At 36.6% G+C, this 21,215-nt stretch overlaps 1 protein-coding gene across 1 annotated transcript in view; it reads left to right on the plus strand.

The window, feature by feature from the left end:
- The window catches only part of LOC132102717 (2-oxoisovalerate dehydrogenase subunit beta, mitochondrial-like), a 486,592-nt gene that overhangs the window by 144,925 nt on the left and 320,452 nt on the right, over positions 1-21,215 (plus strand). The window lies entirely within an intron of this gene.

Here is a 21,215-nt window from a genome sequence, read left to right on the forward strand (position 1 = left end):
ATACACTTGGTGTACACTTAAATTACTTTGCACATAATATACCTGTTCGTACATAACTGCTTTTTGTAATATACCTGCCATACATTGTCAATTTGTATATTGTCATACCTTACCTACGTTTTTGTATTTTCTTCTTTTATCATGTGTTTTATGTTCTGTCGCTGTCATTCTGTTGTACTGCGGAGCTTCTGTCACAAAAACTAATTCCTCGTATGTGTAAACATACCTGGCAATAAAGCTCATTCTGAAAATATAACAATTAAGTTAGTTTAATATAATTAAAGTTGTAATGATTTCTGCAGTCAATTTGATTATTTTTTTAAAGTTTACACTAAGATAATTATGGCAACGTTTTTTCAAAAACCTTGCACCCTGATTCTGTTTTCAGTCCCCTGAAACACATTTGCCTTTTTACTGTCAGTTCTGTTACTGTTGAGTAAATGAACAACCAAAATGCATAAACGGCTTTCCATTTTTGGTTGACAGTGCTGTTGTGTTAACACCCTTAGATGTTAGCATTTTTAGGTTACCGTTTTTCAGTGTTTTATTAGTACTTTGAGTTTTAATATTTCCGATTTTACATTTTAATTGAAAGAGTTGTCTTTTATTGTAGACAGCCTAAGATACACCTGTGCAATACAAAGTGCTTTACATAAAAGTAAAATAAAAAATAATAAAACAAGCAATTTTAAAACTTTGGAAGTGATAAAGAATTGACTTATTTAAAATGGTTAGAAATAGAAAATTATTTTACATAAAATACAGCAAATATGTAAAATACAGTGCAATCAGTTCGGACATCGAAAAGTGCTCACTCAATAAATCCACAGCTAAACAGATGAGTTTTGAGTCTAGATTTAAATGTGAAAAGTGTTGTGTTTATAATTTTGTTCAGTGTAGTTTTAATATTTTTGCTGTGTTTGCATAATTATATTATTATTTAGTATTATATCCATATAATTTTGATAATTTTTATACATTTTTATTGATTTACCTATTTTAGTACAAAAAATAAAACTAAATTAAAATTAGAGAATTTGCTTCGGCAAACGTAAAATAAAATATTTTTTAAATATATTATATATTTATAATACATTATTATATATAATATAATATAATATATATGAACTATATTAACACCTGTTAACCCTCTGGAGTCTAAGGGTAATTTTGGGGCCTGGAGAAGTTTTGTCATGCCCTGACATTTGTGCTTTTTTCAGTTTCTTATAGATATCTAATTGGCTAAAGTCTAATCTCACTGTAATCAGCACAAACTGGGCTATAATAATATGTGAGCAGCATGTATGTACATGATTGTGTTTTTGAGAAAAAAAAAATGTTATGCGTGGTTAGTGAAAAACTCAAAATGTTAAATCACTTGAATAAGGCCATAAAACACATACAAAACATTGGTTCCCGGGACTTTTGAATACTGGAGCTTGTAGCCTAGAATTTTTCTAAATTATGTGAAAATCATCAATCAGATTTTCTAAAAAATAAATAAATAAAACAACTAAAAAAACTGCACATTTATTGCTATTATTATCATTACTATCATCATTATTATTATGTTGAAAAGAGCTGAGAATATTTTTTCAGGTTTTTTGGGGGGATAAATTTAAAGAACAGCATTGTTTGTTACAGTTACATTTATTTGTTACATTTATATTATTAACATCAAGCTTTTGAATAGCATAGTAGTGTATATTGTTATTGAAACTTCATAATGTTTCACTAGATTGTACACTTAGTCAGGAATTATAGTTTGGAAAAGGTCTAACTAGTAAAATGTTTACACGTTATGTGAAAACTAGTACAAGTATATAAATACATAAAAAGAGACTTACTCATTTTTATGACCTCTGCTGAATAAAGCGCTTCATTTGTTTTTCTGAGGAAATCTCAAATCCTGATGTAATTCTCATCTTATTTTCTTGGGGTGAAGTCTCGCTGCGTTGTCTTCTGTTGTGTGGGTGTATTCAAGCCGCGCGCTTCAGTGAAACATTATAATCTCAATAGCGCGTTCAGCGCGGGGGCGTGGTCGCATTAGAAAATAATGAAGATCAGCGCAAACAAAACAGGCTACAGCACACCTTGTTTGTTTTCTTTATTTTACAAATGCACAAAGTTTTGTTGTTATTATGTCTGTATACAAAAAAAGTAGACCCTTTACAGATTCGAGTGATGTATTGCTCTTATCTGTACGATCAAAACTGAAAGTGTAATTTAAGTTATTTTCGGGCTTATCAGGAGAAAATGCCTCATACTGCGTATACCCGTGAATGGACTCCCTAAATAAAGGTCTGTATCCAATGCATGAATGACTGAGAATGCAACTGATTGATTTCTACTGCACTGCATGTCAAGGTGACCGTTATAAATTATGTTTGAACAGACACATTCTATAAAATAAATAAATCTTTGAAAATTCAACTCACCCTGTACTATATTTATAACACATTATTGACATATTATTATTTATGTTTTACTTTGTGAATGTAATTTATTCTTGAAAATATACACTCATTTCAAATCTGATGACTGCAACACATTCCAAAAAAGTTGGGGCAGGGCCAATTTAGGACAAATAGCAATGTGACAAGATGAATTAAGAAGTTTATATGAAACAGGTGAGGTAAAAAGGCCTAGCCATCAAGAGCAAGGATGGTTCGAGGCTCGCCAATCTGCCAATAGAATAATCCAGCAGTCTGAGAACAACATTCCCTAAAGATAAATCGGTAGGAATTTGGGCATTTCAATTTATTCAGTGCACAATATAATAAAAAGTTTCAAGGAATTTCGGTAAAAATCCTTAAGACGTTATTGTCTCAAAAACCATCATGTTTCTATATCCTGACGTGGGCTCGGGAATACTTTGATAAACCCTTGTCAGTGAACACCATTCACCGCTGTATCCACAGATGGCTTTACTATGCAAAGCAGAAGCCATACATCAACACGGTCCAGAAGAACCCCTTCTTCAGATCCAAAAGTCAGCCTCTGTCATGGTAGGGGTTTGTGTCAGTGCCCATATGTGAGGGCTGTCCCAACTTTCCCAACTTTTTCAGAATTGGGCAAAAAATATTCAAACATGCATTTTGCATGATTGAATTCATGCAGAGTTTAGCAGCTTAATGTCTCTTGTACTGTCTATTTATTAATATCATTTTTGTGTATAAATGGCCTTTGCTGCAGGGTTGGACATCATTCAAAGTCACCTGTTGGTGGCGCTTTATATCAGTCAATGTCTGTAATCTGCATTAGTTAACCTTCCTCTTCTGTGCATCAGGTAGATTCTGTGTGTTGTTCATCTGCTCTAGCCTCTCTTCTCTGATCTCTAATTCCACACCTCTAGTCTGTTTGTTGTCTCTTTCTCTTGCTCATTCTCACAGACAGATTCAGTGTCTCCTGACAGGGTTTGGTGATGCCAATCCAGGGTGCGATTTGTGAAAAAAACAGAGGGGGGATGTTTTTAAACATTTTAATTCATAAAAATAAACCATGAGAACATGAACTAGATGACGTCATGCGTTAATTAGCATATTTATGATGTAAGTGCGTCGTATTCTATTGCCTCCCTATGCTGACATACTGCAATTTAATTTAGCCATTTAATTTAATTCTCAATAAAACAGTTTTCATTACTATATTTTAATGTTTCTGTTGTCAGACAACGGAATGAATATTATAATGACTGAAACGCGGTCCATTAAGACTACATAACCAGCTCTCAAACATTAATCTGCACTAATGAAATCAAATACACATACGATAAAGTCAGTGGTTGTGCTGTGACTGATGTCAGCTTTACTTGCTTGTAAAATAGAGTTAGAAGCAACAGAATATCTGTTTTTATTTATTTATTTTTTACTGAAAGTGCTGCTCCTCTCTGCACTCGCTGAACACAGTAGATGCAGAGAGAGAGGCTCGCGCTGGGAAAGAGAGACCTCGCGCTCGTGCGGCAGCACCAGAGAGTCTCAGAGACTAAATAATGATTGCCCAAAAAGTCGCTAGATTTGTCGCTAGTCACTTTTTTGGGAAAAAAAGTCGCTAAATCTTGCGACAAATACGTTAGCAGCTCCTCTGCCCGGCGGACCGGCTTCAACCGTCTTTTTAAGTGTTGATAGGCTATTACTCGTGAGGTGCAACCAATCAGATAGCGCCGTGGTTGGGACATTGAGCAAGTCTGAGAGAGGTGAATACAGAGAGGCTGCGCGTCAGCTATACCAGAGCCAGCAAAAGTAGCGCATTTTAAAATAAAATTGACTTTAATCAAACCACGGATCCGTGATAAGTTTTGTGATCCGTCTCGCCAATAGTGTAGTAGCACTGATCACTTTGAGGGGGGGATAAAAATAATTCAGCAGAGGCAGGGATACATTGACCAGAAAGGGGGAAATCCCACGCATCCCCCCCAGCATTTTACACAGCTATATTGAGAGTCACCAGCGATGTAACAAAAGTTATTAAAAGACCCAATGTAATTTCACTTCTCAAGTGTTTATTGCTGCCACCAATAATTTCCACCTGTCCAGTGGTGTGTGTATTTATAACAAAACACATGGAGCTGCTTTGCTCTTAAAGGAATAGTTTACCCCAAAAATGAAAGTGTAGATGAATTAGTTTGTTCATGGGATCTGACTTGGAGAGAAGAAGCATTCCAGCACTTGCTCACAAATGTGAGTCTAAACAGCTGATAAAACATAAGAATAATCCACACCACTCCAGTCCATCAGTAAACATCTTTTGAAGGGAAAAGCTGCATGTTTGTAAGAAACAAATCCATCAAGATGTTTTAAATTCAAACTGTTGGTTTAAACGTTTAGGAGAAAAATATGATCAAGCACCATTTACAAGCCAAAACAGTCCAAAACAGCTCTAAACAAATATGTGGGTGGATTTTGATATGAGAGGACAACAGGAGATGGAGTTTTTCACTGGAGGAAGTGTTATTATGGATTGTGCATAATTTTAGCCAGAAGCAATGGTTTGAAGTTAAAACCTCTTTATGGATTTGTTTCTTACAAACACACAACTTTTGTCTTCTCCAGATGTTAACTGATGGACTGGAGTGCTGTGGATTGCTTGTGGAGTATTGTGATGTTTTTATCAGCTGTTTGGACTCTCATTCTTATGGCACACATTCACTGCAGAGCATTCATTGATTAGAGAGTAATGCAATGCTACATTTCTTCAAATTTGAGGAAGAAACAAACTCATTTGGATGGCCTGAGGATGTTTCTAAAAAAATCATTTTTTGGGTGAACTATTCCTTCTGTTGTAACTAAACCTCAAAGCTAACTGTTATAAAGCTCTCTACATATGAAACAATTCACTTTAAGTGCATGCAACTCGATTCCATGACTCAGTCACAGCATTTTACATAATCATGTTGCTAAACTCTAATAGCACAAAAACATTCAATAAAATCCTACATTTTTAATTACACAATTTTCTGAATATGTTTGAATGGTGAATTAATAATATATCTTTTTTATTTATAATAAAAATTTTTGCTTGCCATCTGGGCTTGATTTATCAAAGTGCATTATCTGTGAAGTATTTTAGAAGATTCCATAATCACACGGCCTAGTTTTAGCACAACTTTCATGTTGGGAGTGTTGCTATGATACCTTATAATACATCCTAAATAGGCAGCTCACTAGGTTTTGGATCTAAAATACTGTATGTTTATAAAGGTTAGTGGAAAGAATGCTTTTACTATTCATGTGTTTAAAGATACAGATGTACTTCCAAACTGTTGCAGTAAAAGTAGAAATATTTGGAAGCAGATAATAAGAACATTAGCAAAACAATACTTGAACTTGAGCAAGGAAATCCATCTGCTTTCTTCTGTAAACTTTCTTCTTGTTTCAGGACACATTTTCACTTTTAAAAAATACATTTTCTTGCCATTCTTTGTACTGCCTCATATAAAGATACACATTCACTCTCTTTCCAGGGCCAAATGGAAACTATTAAATGTGTCATTCTCTGGGATTCCACACTTCTAATAATGTGGATATAGTTGCAGGTGCTTCCCTTTAGTTTAGTTTTGATGATGATGATGATGATGATGATGATAATAATAATAATAATAATAATAATAATGATAAATAAATAAAAAGTATTCAATGAAAATAAAAATAAAAAATAATTTGAGTCTGTCTCAGAATAGCAAGAGTATGTAGAAATTATCAACACAAATAATTTCTCCAGTTTTTATCAGGTTTTGCTCTGAGCATGTGTATTTAAAATGAGTTTTTCTCGCTGGATTCACATTATGACAATAATATCAAAACTGTTTAAAAAAGTAGAAAAACAGAAAGGTACAGTAATTTATTTGATTAACTAATTTATTTAAAATTTCTGAGTGAAAATTGTTTCAAAGTAAATGCTACACCTATTTTTTTTTTTCTTCAGTATATTGGTAATTTTCTGCCAGGACATTATCCTTTTAGTTTCTTTAACCGTAAAACATAATACAACACAACCCAGTGGGCACTTTGTTATAAATTTGACATCAAATATTAGTTAAGACTTGATCAAGATGCTGTAACATCATTTTAAATTTAGTGTGGACAGCAATTTCTGCCAGTGGTATTTGGGTGAAAATTTGGGTGAAGTTAATGCCACACTAATTTTTTTATATATTTGTAGGCCAATAGGTTCAAAAGATTTTACCTCAGTTTGATTAGCATATTTTACCTTTTTACTTCAAACTGATGTCCTTTTAACATCATTTGCCTACTGTAAATGCATAATTCAAAATACAGCTAAAATAACTGTGAAAATCAGTACTGGAAAAATCCTTCATATTAACACAATGCATTGGGCCTCTTTAAGAAAAATTGTACTTGTATATCAGTACAAGTTCCTCACTTTTGGACTGTTCCTGTCTCAAAAATGTCATTATAAAAGTCGTGGAGGGTGCCCTGTCCCCACTTCAGGAGAATGGCTTCTGAGTCCTCAACTGTCTAAACGACTGGCTTATATTAGCTCACTTATGAGATCTGTTGTGCGAGAACAAGGATATAGTGCTTCAGAATCTCAACCAGCTGGGGCTTTGGGTCTGCTGAGAAAAAAAGAAGCTCTCCCATGTGCAAAGCATCTCTTTTCTCGTATGGAGCTGGATTTGGGCAACATGACAGCACATCACATGAACAAGTGCGCTTAGTCTGTGCTGAACTGCCTGAATTTCTTCAGGGGGATAATGGCGGTTCCTCTGAAACAATTTCAGAGGTTTTTTAGGGCATATGGCATCCGCAGCCGCAGTTACGCTGCTTGGTTTGTTACAGGGGAGACCGCTTCAGCACTGGCAGCACATCCGAGTCCAGAGACTCGGAACTCACTGGGTTCTCCAAGTTTGTTGTTGCCTTTTCATCCCATGGTCAGACCTTGGTTTTATGTTCACCAGTCAATGAACAGACTGCAAAGCATAGGCCTTCCTGGTAGAGGGGGCACTGACCTGAGTGTTAGGATCATTGGGGGGGGGGGCATACTTGCATAAACCCCGGGGTCAGCTGTTTGCTAAAGCATCCGTGCCTAGGGGTGCCTCGTGAGGAAGTAGAACAGCTGGCAGTGGGAAGATTCCAGGGAAGTGAACAGGTCTAACTGGGCTTCCCTGAATTGACTTCAAACGATTTGAGCAACGTCGGACTCCAGATGAGGCCTGATGAGATTAAATCCTCCCAAAATGCTTCTCCTTCCCTCTTGTGATCTCTCTGCAGTTTTGGTGGGACTACAAGGACTACATATTAACTTGAGGTCCTGGCCTGATTGTGTCAGTGTTGACCGTGACTGAATGAAAGGGAACCTCTTTCTTATGTATGTAACCCTTGTTCCATGAAGGAGGGAACAAAGCATTACGTCCCTCATGCCAAAACCGTGAACTGCGCTGAATGCCAGGATGCTTTCCTATCCTCAGCACAAATCTGGATGAGTGGATGCACGCCACCATCTTATTCTTAGTCATCTAATTTTTTATTAAAATATTTGGACCTATATACAGTATAGTAATTCAGGTTCACTTTACTTACATCTACTAAATTCATAAGTTATGTTTAAATAGTTTCATAGCTTAAAATAAAGTACATTTTTTGTTTTTTTTAGAGTGCACTATTTTAACTATTTTAAATGATTGTAAATCACAGTAGTAAAAATAACTGCTACGGTTTGACAGAACTGTATTTAATATGGTATTGTACTTTACATGTAAGGACATTCTTGTTCAGGGTAGAGGTCTTCACAGTTCACCTGAGACCAGTCGACCCGGGACCCGTATGGGTTCGGGTCTATATCATAAATCCGGGTCTTGGTCGGGTCGGAATCTATAGAACCTATAGAGGTCGGGATCGTTGCGTCACGTTGCAATGCATTGTGGGAATTGCGGTACGGAAGTAGATGTACTGTATAGTACGCATTAGGTAATGTTGGTCATTTGGTCATTAATTTTTATTATTTTGGGGAAAATGGTTCAGTATTGCTGTATTGTGAACTGCTGTAATAGGTCTCATGATCGACAGGGCAAACGCCTCATGAATCATATTAGTTTACAACATTTTCCTACTTGAAAAAAAAAACACAAGGTGTCTGAAATCATAGACATCATATGTCTGAAATCACCAAGATGCGTCAGATGGCTTGGGTCGCCGCTGTACGGAGGAAAACCATCACCTTCGATAATATTATAATACATAGTTATGATGAGACATGTTGTGTATGGTGTCTCTCTCTCTCTCTCTCTCTCTCACACACACACACTCAGACACACACATATTACGTTTTCTCTAGTTTTTGGCCAGTAAGGGAGTCAGTTTAGTGTCTGTATTTTTTGTTTAAAAAATTTATTTTGACCCAATCCTGAACTTAATTTGCTTTTTGATATTTTTGTGCTGACTGTATTTACAAATTTGAACAACTTGTTAAAAAAAATGAAATAAAAAAACTGGAACGAACTTCAAAATAGGAAGTTAAGCGTCTTGTTTTGGTAAACGGTGGGTTGTGTCTGAGGTGAATGTTCGTCAATATTATACCGGATTACAGAACTACCGGATGAAAACAGTGGATTTTTGCACGTATGATATGTGAGTAATTACTCCTGAAGTGTAACAAACCCGCATAGACAAGCTTCATAGCTCGCAGAATCTGAGAAGTGTGTGTGTGTGTCACCACTGATGCTTGGTTAATGTTAACATTTCCTTAGTGAGAACGATTGTTTTCTCCACGTTAAATTTGCAGATCCATTTGTGAACTGCAGGTGAGCCTCCAGTGACTTTAAATTTTTTAATTGATCGGAGGTGTAAGCGCTCACTCCACAGACCCGGTAGGAGAAATTATCAGGGAAACTGAGGCTTGGTAAACTTTCATGTGTTCATAGGGATCGATTCCGCCTACAACCTCTTTTTTTTTTTTTAAGTAGCGTTGTTTGGCTTCATTATTAAGTTTGTCCGTATAGGTATAGGCAACTTTTTTTTGTCACGTTCTATAACTTTTTCTGGAGACCGGCTATTATCTTATTACAAAGCGGCTTTGCGTTGCCTCTAAAATGGCCGCCGTTACCCACAATTCACCATTCCATAACGTCTACGCCCGAGCTCTATTACCTCGGGTCCCGGGACTGTTTAACATTCTGTGTAATACCCGTGCGATTGGATCGAGTCATCGGACTCGGAAAACACCTGGCCGTGATCAGACACTGCTTGTGTTTTTTGTAACTTGCAACTTGTAAAATTAGGAAAAGAAAAGTGTCAAAAGTGTGCCAAAAAAAGCGATCTCTCTCGCTCTCTCTCTCTCTCTGCCGTTAGAAGCAGAACACGCAGAATCACGAAGGCTTGACAAACTTATATTTAATATTATTTCAAATCAGCAACACAATCTGAGGTGAACAGTAACATGAATGTTTTCTATGACGCTCAAATTGCGTTAAACATATTTTAGGTTGATACAGCTAGCACGCATGTGCAGTCTTCAGCATGTTTCCTGTTTCTATGGCAACCAGTGAGGGACACTTCGACCGCCAAACCGTGTTTTACATTTTCTCCCATTTTGTATAATAATATAAATGAACCGTTTAATCTTAAAGTTTTATTGGTCAGATTCAGACTCGACGCAGAGCAGAGAGCACAGAGATGATAGCAAATAAATAATGTCAGTGGCGTTATTATAGTTCAAAAGGGCAAACAGTCGAAGTTATTATGCGAGTTAACTCGAGTCAGAATGTACATGTGCACAGTTGCATTTGTCATCCGTCACCGTGACATCAAGTGGACTTTTGAAGCTGAAATAATGAGTGGATTAAGCTTGGACTTGGAATAACGAGAGGAATAACATGGATAACTTTCTTGTCTGAGGATTGTAATGCATCACAGGCAGTCAGGTACAAGGAAGAGAGACTACGGCTCCTTAAATTAGGTAAGACAAAAAGCTGTATTTTTCACAACAGGTTTATTGACTTGTAATAGCAATTTAGGGTGGAATATGTGACAATCGGGTCCAGTCGGGTCTGTGTCTTCCCGGTGGGTTTGGGTCCAGCTTTCAAATAATATACCATTCGGGTCGGGTCCGGGTAGGCATTTCTCGGATCTACACGGGTCCGGGTCCAGCTTTTGAAATAATAGATGGGTCCGGGTCGGTTCTGTGTAGTACATTACGGGTCTCTTTCTGATTTTTATATCTCTTGACAAATTTTTAGACCCGTGAAGACCTCTAGTGCAGGGGTCACCAAAATCGGTCCTGAAGCGCCATTGTCCTGCAGAGTTTAGCTCCAACCTGGCTTACCACACCTGCCTAGAAGTTTCAAGTATACCTACTGTACTGTAGTAAAACCTTGATTAGCTGGTTTAGATGAGGTTGATTAGGGTTGGAGCTAAATTTAGCAGAACACAGGCCCTCCAGCACTGAGTTTGGTGACCCCTGTTCTGGTGGATTGTGAGGTGTGAAGGAGTGTGTCATGTTTGTTTATGATGGTGCCTGTGTTGCAAATGTCATGTGTGCCTATTGTAAACATTTGATTACACGCTGTTGTGTTCAGGGAACACCTGCTCCGGTGCACTCCTCTACTCCGGGCTTTTCTACACATAAACTCAGATGACATTTAGTGTGGCACTGTGGAGTGACTCACTCTGTGTCTGCTGTCTCTGTGGAAACCTCTAAGAGCGCAAAAGGGACCATGATCCTCCTCCAGCATGCAGAAATGACCTTATTAAAGCAGCTGTGCTCATGTCTGATCGATGACTGTTGATAAAGAGGGAAAGAGGAAGAGTAAAACCAGCAACAGCATTACATTTTCATTCTCATTACTGCCAGCACCACTTCCTGTTACTCATACTAAGGGTAAGTGGTTTGAACAGACCTTTAACTTCAAGTATTAAACATTTGAGTGCATAATCGTCCAGCATCACAGTGAATGCTTCACAGTGATTCACAGTGAATTAATGATTAATCATTTTATTTGGAGAGACCCTAACCAAAAAGAAGTATCCTTCAAGTTTATTTTATTAAGTATACTTAAGTAAAGTTCAATTATAGTTTTAAGTACACTTTATGTACAAACCCGATTCCAAAAAAGTTGGGACACTGTACAAATTGTGATATTGCAAATAGTCTTAGAGTTTATACTTGACTAACTGGGGCCTAGGTCAGGAAGCAGACAGACTGGCTAAACCCACCGTCTGATAGCTGCCTCCCGTCACAGAGGTCAGTTAATTCTCAGCACATAGAGACTCTTTCACCTAGATATCACACTATAGAGACTGTGTCTGTTCCCCGAACTAGAAAATAAAAAAATAAAAACCAAGTCAAGATTAACAATTTAATTGAGGTTCAACAAACAAAAAACAGATGCAATACGGATAAACAAATGATAAAGCTTGGCTTATTGAATATCAGATCCCTTTCTATGAAAACACTTTTTGTAAATAATATGATCACTGATCATAACCTAGATGTTCTCTGTTTGACAAAAACCTGGCTAAAACCTGATGATTACATTATTTTAAATGAGTCCACCCCTCAATATTACTGTTATAAACATGAGCCACGTCCAAAAGGCAAAAGGGGAGGAGTTGCTTCAATTTATAACAACGTTTTCAGGATTTCTAAGAGGGCAGGCTTCAAGTATAACTCATATGAAGGAATTGTTTCTTTATATAACATTATCCAGAGAAACAAATGTTAATGATAAATCCCCTGTGATATTTGTACTGGCTACAGACCACCAGGGCACCATACAGACTATATTAAAGAGTTTGGTGATTTTACGTCCAAGTTATTTCTTGCTGCAGATAAAATTTTAATAGTTGGTCATTTTAATATCCATGTTGATAATGAAAAAGATGCATTGGGATCAGCATTTATAGACATTCTGAAGTCTATTGGGGTTAGACAACACGTTTCAGGACCTACTCATTGTCGAAATCATACTCTAGATTTAATACTGTCACATGGAATTGATGTTGATAGTGTTGAAATTATGCAGCCAAGTGATGATATCTCAGATCATTATTTAGTTTTGTGAAAACTTCAAATAGCCAAAATTGTCAATTCTACTTCTTGTTACTGGCCCCCCAACTGAGCCTGGTTTTCTCCATTCTGTCACCGATGGAGTTTTGGTTCCTTGCTGCTGTCGCCTCTGGCTTGCTTAGTTGGGGTCACTTCATCTACAGCGATATCGTTGACTTGATTGTAAATTAATGCACATACACTATTTAAACTGAACAGAGATGACATAACTGAATCCAATGATGAACTGCCTTTAACTATCATTTTGCATTATTGACACACTGTTTTCCTAATGAATGTTGTTCAGTTGCTTTGACACAATGTATTTTGTTTAAAGCGGTATATAAATAAAGGTGACTTGACTTGACTTGACGTGATTAAAAAAAGGAATGGAATAATTTACAAATCTCATAAACATATTTTATTCACAACAGAATATAGATAACATATAAAATGTTGAAAGTGAGACATTTTAAAAATGTTATGCCAAATATTGGCTCATTTTGAATTTCATGAGAGTTACACATTCCAAAAAAGTTGGGACAGGTAGCAATAAGAGGCTGGAAAAGTTAAATGTACATATAAGAACCAGCTGGAGTACTAATTTGCAACTTATTAGGTCAATTGGCAACATGATTTTGTTTAAAAAGAGCCTCTCAGAGTGGCAGTGTCTCTCAGAAGTCAAGATGGGCAGAGGATCACCAATTCCCCCAATGCTGTGGTGAAAAATAGTGGCGCAATATCAGAAAGGAGTTTCTCAGAGAAACAATTGCAAAGAGTTTGAAGTTATCATCATCTACAGTGCATAACATCATGCAAAGATTCAGGGAATCTGGAACAATCTCTGTGCGTAAGGGTCAAGGCTGGAAAACCATACTGGATGCCCGTGATCTTTGGGCCCTTAGATGACACTGCATCACATACAGGAATGCTACTGTAATGGAAATCACAACATGGGCTCAGGAATACTTCCAGAAAACATAGGTCAAAAAAGAAGCCATATCTAAACATGACCCAGAAGCGCAGGCATTTTTTTTGGGGCCAAGGCTCATTTAAAAAGGACTGTGGCAAAGTGGAAAACTGTTCTGTGGTCAGACGAATCAAAATTTGAAGTTATTTTTGGAAAACTGGGATGCCATGTCATCCGGACTAAAGAAGACAAGTACAACCCAAGTTGTTATCAGCGCTCAGTTCAGAAGCCTGCATCTTTGATGGTATGGGGTTGCATGAGTGCGTGTGGCATGGGCAGCTTACACACCTGGAAAGGCACCATCAATGCTGAAAGGTATATCCAAGTTCTAGAACAACATATGCTCCCATCCAGATGTCGTCTCTTTCAGGGAAGACCTTGCATTTTCCAAAATGACAATGCCAGGCCACACACTGCATCAATTACAACATCATGGCTGCATAGAAGTAGGATCCGGGTCCTGAAATGGCCAGCCTGCAGTCCAGATCTTTCACCCATAGAAAACATTTGGCGCATCATAAAGAGGAAGATGCGACAAAGAAGACCTAAGACAGTTGAGCAACTAGAAGCCTGTATTAAACAAGAATGGGACAACATTCCTATTCCTAAACTTGAGCAACTTGTCTCCGCAGTCCCCAGACGTTTGGAGTCTGTTATAAAAAGAAGAGGGGATGCCACACAGTGGTAAACATGGCCTTGTCCCAACTTTATTGAAATGTGTTGATGCCATGAAATTTAAAATCAACTTATTTTTCCCTTAAAATGCTACATTTTCTCAGTTTAAACATTTGATATGTCATCTGTGTTGTATTCTGAATAAAATATTTATTATTTTCATATGCTTTTCTGATTCCCCCAAATGTGAATGAGTGATCAGATCACAAAACACATGTTTTACACCTGTATTTGCTACTTAACCACTCAGAAAACCATGACACAAATTTGTTGATTTGTTTGTTAATATGTTTGCATTTTGCCTTTCATTTTATTTCTTTTAATCATTCATATATTAATTTATTTCTGAAATACTAAAGATATAGTCAAGTATTTTGTTTCACTAACTGTCCAGATCAGACTGATATGATCAGAGATCTTGTTGGACACTTCAGGGTGGCAGCTACTCCACACGAACAGCACAAGCTTTGACATACGTTTTACTCTTATTGCTGGTTCTCCTTCTGCTATTTTGCTATAAGAGTATCTCCACTACTTCCTCTGCATTTCTGCGCGACTGGATGGACCAATGCATAAATATGAAGATTCTGAATGAGCCTTTTTAATAAATAGTCTTTCTGGGCAAAGGCTTGAAAGTTACAGAAAGAACTCTCATCTTGAAAGATTTAGAAAACTTTCTTTTCTATTCAGTTCTATTACCTCTTCAATATGAAATAATTAAATGAAAGGGCAAAGTCTGAGCAGCAGTATATTTTACTGGGAATCCTAATGACGGATACCATTAGTTCTGTGGATTTTCATTAGCTCCATGTCTCATCTGTTTGTGGGTTTACCCTACTTTCTATTGCCCTGAATGTTTGAGTGATTATCTCTGTTGCAGCTAGTGACTAAATGCAAACCTGTTAACTCTAATTACTGTAATCCCACAGACAAAGGGATCACCTTCTCTCTCTCTTCCTATACTACACCCAGTCTGTTCATACACAACAATAAGAAAACACTCATAGCAGATCTGAGACACATTCTTTGTCTTCTTGCAGCACCATACCTTTCTCACCTTTCTTATATTCATAGCATTTATTTTCCACATGAGGCAGATCAACGTTTTTACAATAAAGCCATGTTTCTCCCACATGAAAGTTTCATGTTGTGTGTGAGATGTGTGTGATGGTAACACATAATTTTTGTTGGAAATTAAACTGCTGAAACTATAGTTCCCCATGGATCAATAGTTGGACCATTTATGTTCAATCCTGCTAGGCCAAATGATGGTAAACACCAACATTTTTGTCAAAATTATGCAAATGGGACCCAAACCTAGTTATCATGGTTTCCACAAAAAATATGAAACAACAGAACTGTTTTCAGTAACTCTTTAGTTTAGGGACCAATTCTCAATATGAACTTGTTGCTTATTAGCATGCACATTATTAGCATATTGGCTTTTTATTACTATTAATAAAGCATATATTAATGCCTTTTTCTGCATTGCGATGCTACATCCTTAATCTACCCCAATCTACTCAGGTGTAATCCTACCCCATACCTAAACTTAAAAACTACCGTACTAACTATTAATAAGCAGTAATTATGAGTTTATTGAGGCAAAAGTTTTACTTAATAGATAATAGTGAGAAATGAACCTTAAAATAAAGTGTGACAGAAAATCAACATATTAAGTTCGTTTTCGTTCTTCATTTGGGGGCAAAAATAAGTTTGAAAAGACTGAGCGACGGTATACTGTTTTTGAACATTTCGACACCCCCACACTGCTGGAGGTGGGGTGTAGATTAATGTAAACATGACTCGTGACGCTTGAGTGTATCCCCTAAACGAAACAACGATGAAATGATGAAGTGTAGGCAATCTAGGTGTGCGACGGGCACCAATGATCAGAATATTATTGACAAAAGAATAAAGATTAGCAACAGTTCAGAGTCAAGTATCATGTTTCCAATACAGAAGAACCATTCCATAATCCAACGTTTATGAGAAGTGTGAATGGCTCATAGTCTTAAAACTTTAGCATGATATTGAAAAAAATATTGAATCAGTTTGTTCCTTTATTTTATTAGTGTTCATTAATTATATTAAACTGGATAAATTGTTACACCTTTTTATATTTTATGTGGCGTAATGATTTACTTTTGATAAAAACAAAGGTTTATTATTGTATGTTCGTTTGGCATTTCATTTATTGTAAATTCGCTTATTGAAAGAACAACAGTAGCAGTATGGTGTAACATTTATTTGAAACATGTATTTGGTACTTGCTACGTTATATCTTTACTCTTTCATTTCTTTCTTTTCATGGCTTTGGAAAACTTGTCTCAGGTGTTTCTCTGCGTTGCTTTTTGCATAACTCCAGGTCATCGACACCAGGCTTCGTTGCTATTTCTTTCTAGGAATTAATGCTTTCTCTGAATATTTAAAGTCTCTCCACGAGGGATTGTACAGGTGCAGATATTTGAGCTCATCTATTTGACACTCCAGTGTATTCGTGTTGCTAGTGACTAGGCCGGAGATATTGTTCTCTCTTGCCTGACCTCCGTTGAATGAGAAACGAACCGTGGGGAAAAATTGCACATCACGGGCCAATAGAAACTCAAAGGTGTTTAGGAGCTAAACAAACTCCCCCAGAAAGTTTGCTTTGGTCAGCTGTTTCGAACTGCCGATACGAACTCAAAGGAACTTCGTTTTGGCCTGATTTTGTTCAAAATTATGTCATATCAGTTGATTTTTCGATTAAGTTTGCAGTATATCGGGGCCTTTAAAATGATTTCTGCATATAAACTCTCTTAAACTTACATATGTGATTTACTGTATGTGTACATTACTGTAAAGGTGCGCTATATAATGTGAGTTTGTTTTGACGAGGCTGATGGTGAATTTTCTTTGGTGTCAGCAGCAGTGCGGTGAGTTAATGGATGTGGAGGTAATTCCTCGCCACCAACACTGGGACGGGGGCTTTACTCTGGGAAACAGAGTCACTTTCCTTCAGCGTTTCTCCAGTTCAATAAACCTCTCTATTTGGAAAAAATGCCTCATGCAAAGGAATGGGAAAATGTCCCATGGAATAGCCGGCGGCTCTCCAGTCCACAGTTGGAAAACACATTAGGTGACGAAGGGAATGTCTTTGACGACAGTACACCAGTGTTGGGGAGTAACTAGTTACATGTAACGGCGTTACATAATTTAATTACAAAATTATTGTAACTGTAATTAGTTACAGTTACTACGAAAAAATGAGTAATTAAATTACAGTTACTTATGAAATTTTTAACGATTACAAATGGGATTACATTTGAATATTTACACACATCCACATACAGATTTAACTGATTTCTTTCCCAAATTGCACTGACTATTCTGAGACATACCGCCCTAATAATTTCCGGGATGCGGAAATACAGTCTGGTTCGTAGAATCCAGTCATAAAAACGGAATGCCTAACGCGGACGGAATATGGCACATTTTGGATGACTAAATCAAAAGTAGGTCAGTACACTTGAATCAAAACATGACATCGACTAGTGTCTGTGAATATGTAGCCCCAAAAATGCAAAATATGATAATTAAAATGCATTTGATAATTAAATCTCTAATAAGTCATGAATTGTTATTAGTCATGACTCGCGCGCTCTCCGCGCCTCCGCCAAACGGTTTGGATCAGACTCCGAGTAATCAATGAGAGAGAGAGAGAGAGAGAGAGAGAGAAAGAAAGAGAAAGAGAAAGAGAAAGAGAAAGAGAAAGAGAAAGAAATAAAGAAAGAAAGAAAGAAAGAATAGAGTGGACAGCTGGAACAGAGAAGCAGAACTACTGTTCAGGGTTTCAGGTCAGTTTCATCTGTAAAGATGCTTTTTTGTCTTTGTTTTTTATTTATTTAATCAAGCAGCAGCACGTTGCTCATCAGTCATCACTCAAAATACTATATAAAGGACATCATTATTATCTGTTGTAATGTTACAGTAGGAATTTAGCTGAAAGAAAATCCGATTTTTTCATAGGTTTAGGGGGAGCTACGACAGACAACACCACAACCCTTACGAAAATTTACATTTTAATATTTAACTATAAATCCACTTGGTTACTATTGTTTAAATGTGGTAACCAAAAATGTAAAATTATTTTACAAATGTATTTATTTAAAAATAAATACAAATCCATTTGCAAAAAAACAAAAACAAAACAAGGTTATTTTACTTTTATATAGGCTAATAGAAGCATGGTTAATTTTTGTAAGGGAAAAACATGACTCATGTACAGTATTAGGATTTTTCTATAAAGATATTGTAGTATTGTAGTGTATTGTAAAGTATAGTTTTGTTCAATCTTTAGTATTAAAGTCATGAGAGAGATGGATAACAGGGCAAAATAAAGAGACTGAAGAGAAAAATGGAAGTGAAGGTGCAGTTCAGGAGAGAACTTTTAATTATTTTGCATGTCCCCAAATTAAAGATTAAAACCTTTTTTTTATGTCAGGTCCATACAAAAAAATAGTTTTGTCCATGAATTTGTTTGTATGAGTTTGAATTTTTCAGAATTTTTTTCCCAGTCCGCCCCTCCTGTAAATTAATGGCAAAGACATGGTTTAATTTTCTACACATAGGCCTACATTTTACATTTACATTTATTCGTTTAGCTGACGCTTTTATCCAAAGCGACTTACAATTGCTATATATGTCAGAGGTCGCACGCCTCTGGAGCAACTAGGGGTTAAGAGTCTTGCTCAGGGACACATTGGTGTCTCACAGTGGATTCGAACCCGGGTCATTCACACCAAGTGCAACCAAAACCCTACTGAACCTCGCAGTGTTTTCAACCTCTGCCATCTCAATATAGGAGTACACGAGCACATAAACATAATTTCTAGAACTGCTCTGTCACTTCATGTGCATTTTACCTATTTTGAGAAAACTATCATCATATACAAAGAGACAGCAGTTTAAAAAAACACCAATGTTTCAGGAGTTTATTACACAGAATACGTCACATGCTTATTAGATAACTGTATTGAAGTTGATGCATATGCTTTCATTTATTATTCTTTAATTTTCACAAATTTAGAAAAGTAATCAAAAAGTACTCAAAAGTAATTAGTTACATTACTTTAATAAAGTAATTGAAAAAGTTACACTACTATTACATTTTAAACAGGGTAACTTGTAATCTGTACATTACTTGTAATTACATTTCCAAAGTAACCTTCCCAACACTGCAGTACACAGTACTCTCTATACCTAACCTAATGGTCAAGAACCGAGTAATAGTTCACAAGACGCTCGGGTAAACGATTCAAGTCCATCACATTGTGGACCAATAGACTCAAGATCAGTTTCTTCCCCAGTACCATATGGGAGCTGAACACTGCCAGGCAGACACAAACTGAAGGAATGCACCAATCAGGTCTGGCGTTTATACCACAACCGATACAGGTTTACATTCTCTGTATATGTTTACATTCTATATTACTCAGTGTGTTTACATTTCATTGCACTTTACTACTCTCCCATAGTGTGCAATACCTTATGCAGTACATGTGAAAGATCTGTGAAATACTTGAATGTTCACTACTAGTGCCATTTGTATGCAAAACAACGCAACGTTTACTACTCTTCTGTTATATGACACAACTGTGCAATAGTATACAATACTCAATACTCCATATGGCTCTTGTATTTTATCCAACGCTATCTCACGACCAATTTGTATGTATTTTACGAGGTGGCTAATTTGTACGGATTTGTATGATTTGTCCAGACCCCAGTGACGGGTAGGTTTAGGGGCGGGGTTAAATGTAGATCATTCGTACAAATTCATATGAATTGTGCAACTCGTAAAATACATACAATTTAGCACAAATCATATGAATTTGTATGAATGAGGTCATACAAATTCGTACAAATTAGCCACCTCGTAAAATATGTACGAATTGCCATGAGATCAGGCTGATTTTTACCAGCTCTATGCAGTAACTGGCTCATTTTGCACTATTGTCTTGACTGTACCTGTTTTGTTTGCCTTGTTTTAGGTAATCTTACTTAGACTGTATATATTTATATTCATTCCTTAAATTGGTTGTTTAGCTTGCCCTAAATTATATGTAAATGCACCGTAAGGCTGCTCTAATTTAATTGTACTCTGCAAAGTGAGAGACAATACAGACTGCAAACCTAAATGGAAAAAAAAATCTTGGATAGAAGGATGCTTAGAAGGTAGCTGCCTATGTAGGCAAGGAACAGAGCTAGTGTTTCCATAAGCACATGTCAACACTGAGTCTGCTGACCTGTACATAACCTGTGACGTTACATTTGACAAAATGATTGTTCCCTGCTCATCAATCAGGCAGAAATACTCAGCAATAGCGGCTCTATTTTTAGCAGGTTCTAAAGGTTGACCCGTCTAAAGGTCTGGTTGCCCTCGGTGACTGCTGATGTCATATCCATGTCCAGCAGACTGTGGTTTTACACAAATGTCATCTCACACACACATATATGTTTATTGCTCACTGAGTGTGTCCGCTGTCGAGGCCTGACCTCCTGTAAAACCAGTGGAAATCACACACTGTGACCGTTCTGACGCAGTTCACCCCAAACTTTTCACTTTTCATTGACCTGTAAGTATTCAAAATGTGTAATTCAGCCATAAGAAAAACTCAGAGAACTCCCTATGTTTGATTCTGCCAGTGACGTTTAAATGCTGAACAGCATCCAGTGGTAATATATTATGCATCATCTTCTTAACATCGTTGGAATAAATCTGGTGATGGAGTTAATTATAAAATCAAGAGAAACCCTATTGGTGTATGTAATAATACATACACTTATTTTATTTTATTATTATTATTTAACTATTAGTTGTTCCATATAGTTAAACCAAATAGTACACCAGTTATTCAGGACATCTTTTTTTGGCATTTTTATTAGATGCTGAAATGGACTTGCAATGTTGGCTATCAGTATATATGTTTGTTTGTCCAAGTGAGTCTATATTTGGCACATGTAAATATTGTCTCCTTCTTTACTTAGCCTATGTTTCAGACCTTTATGTTATATGTTTGGTAATGGG

Source organism: Carassius carassius, chromosome 24, assembly GCF_963082965.1.
Source record: "Carassius carassius chromosome 24, fCarCar2.1, whole genome shotgun sequence".
Lineage (NCBI taxonomy): Eukaryota > Metazoa > Chordata > Actinopteri > Cypriniformes > Cyprinidae > Carassius > Carassius carassius.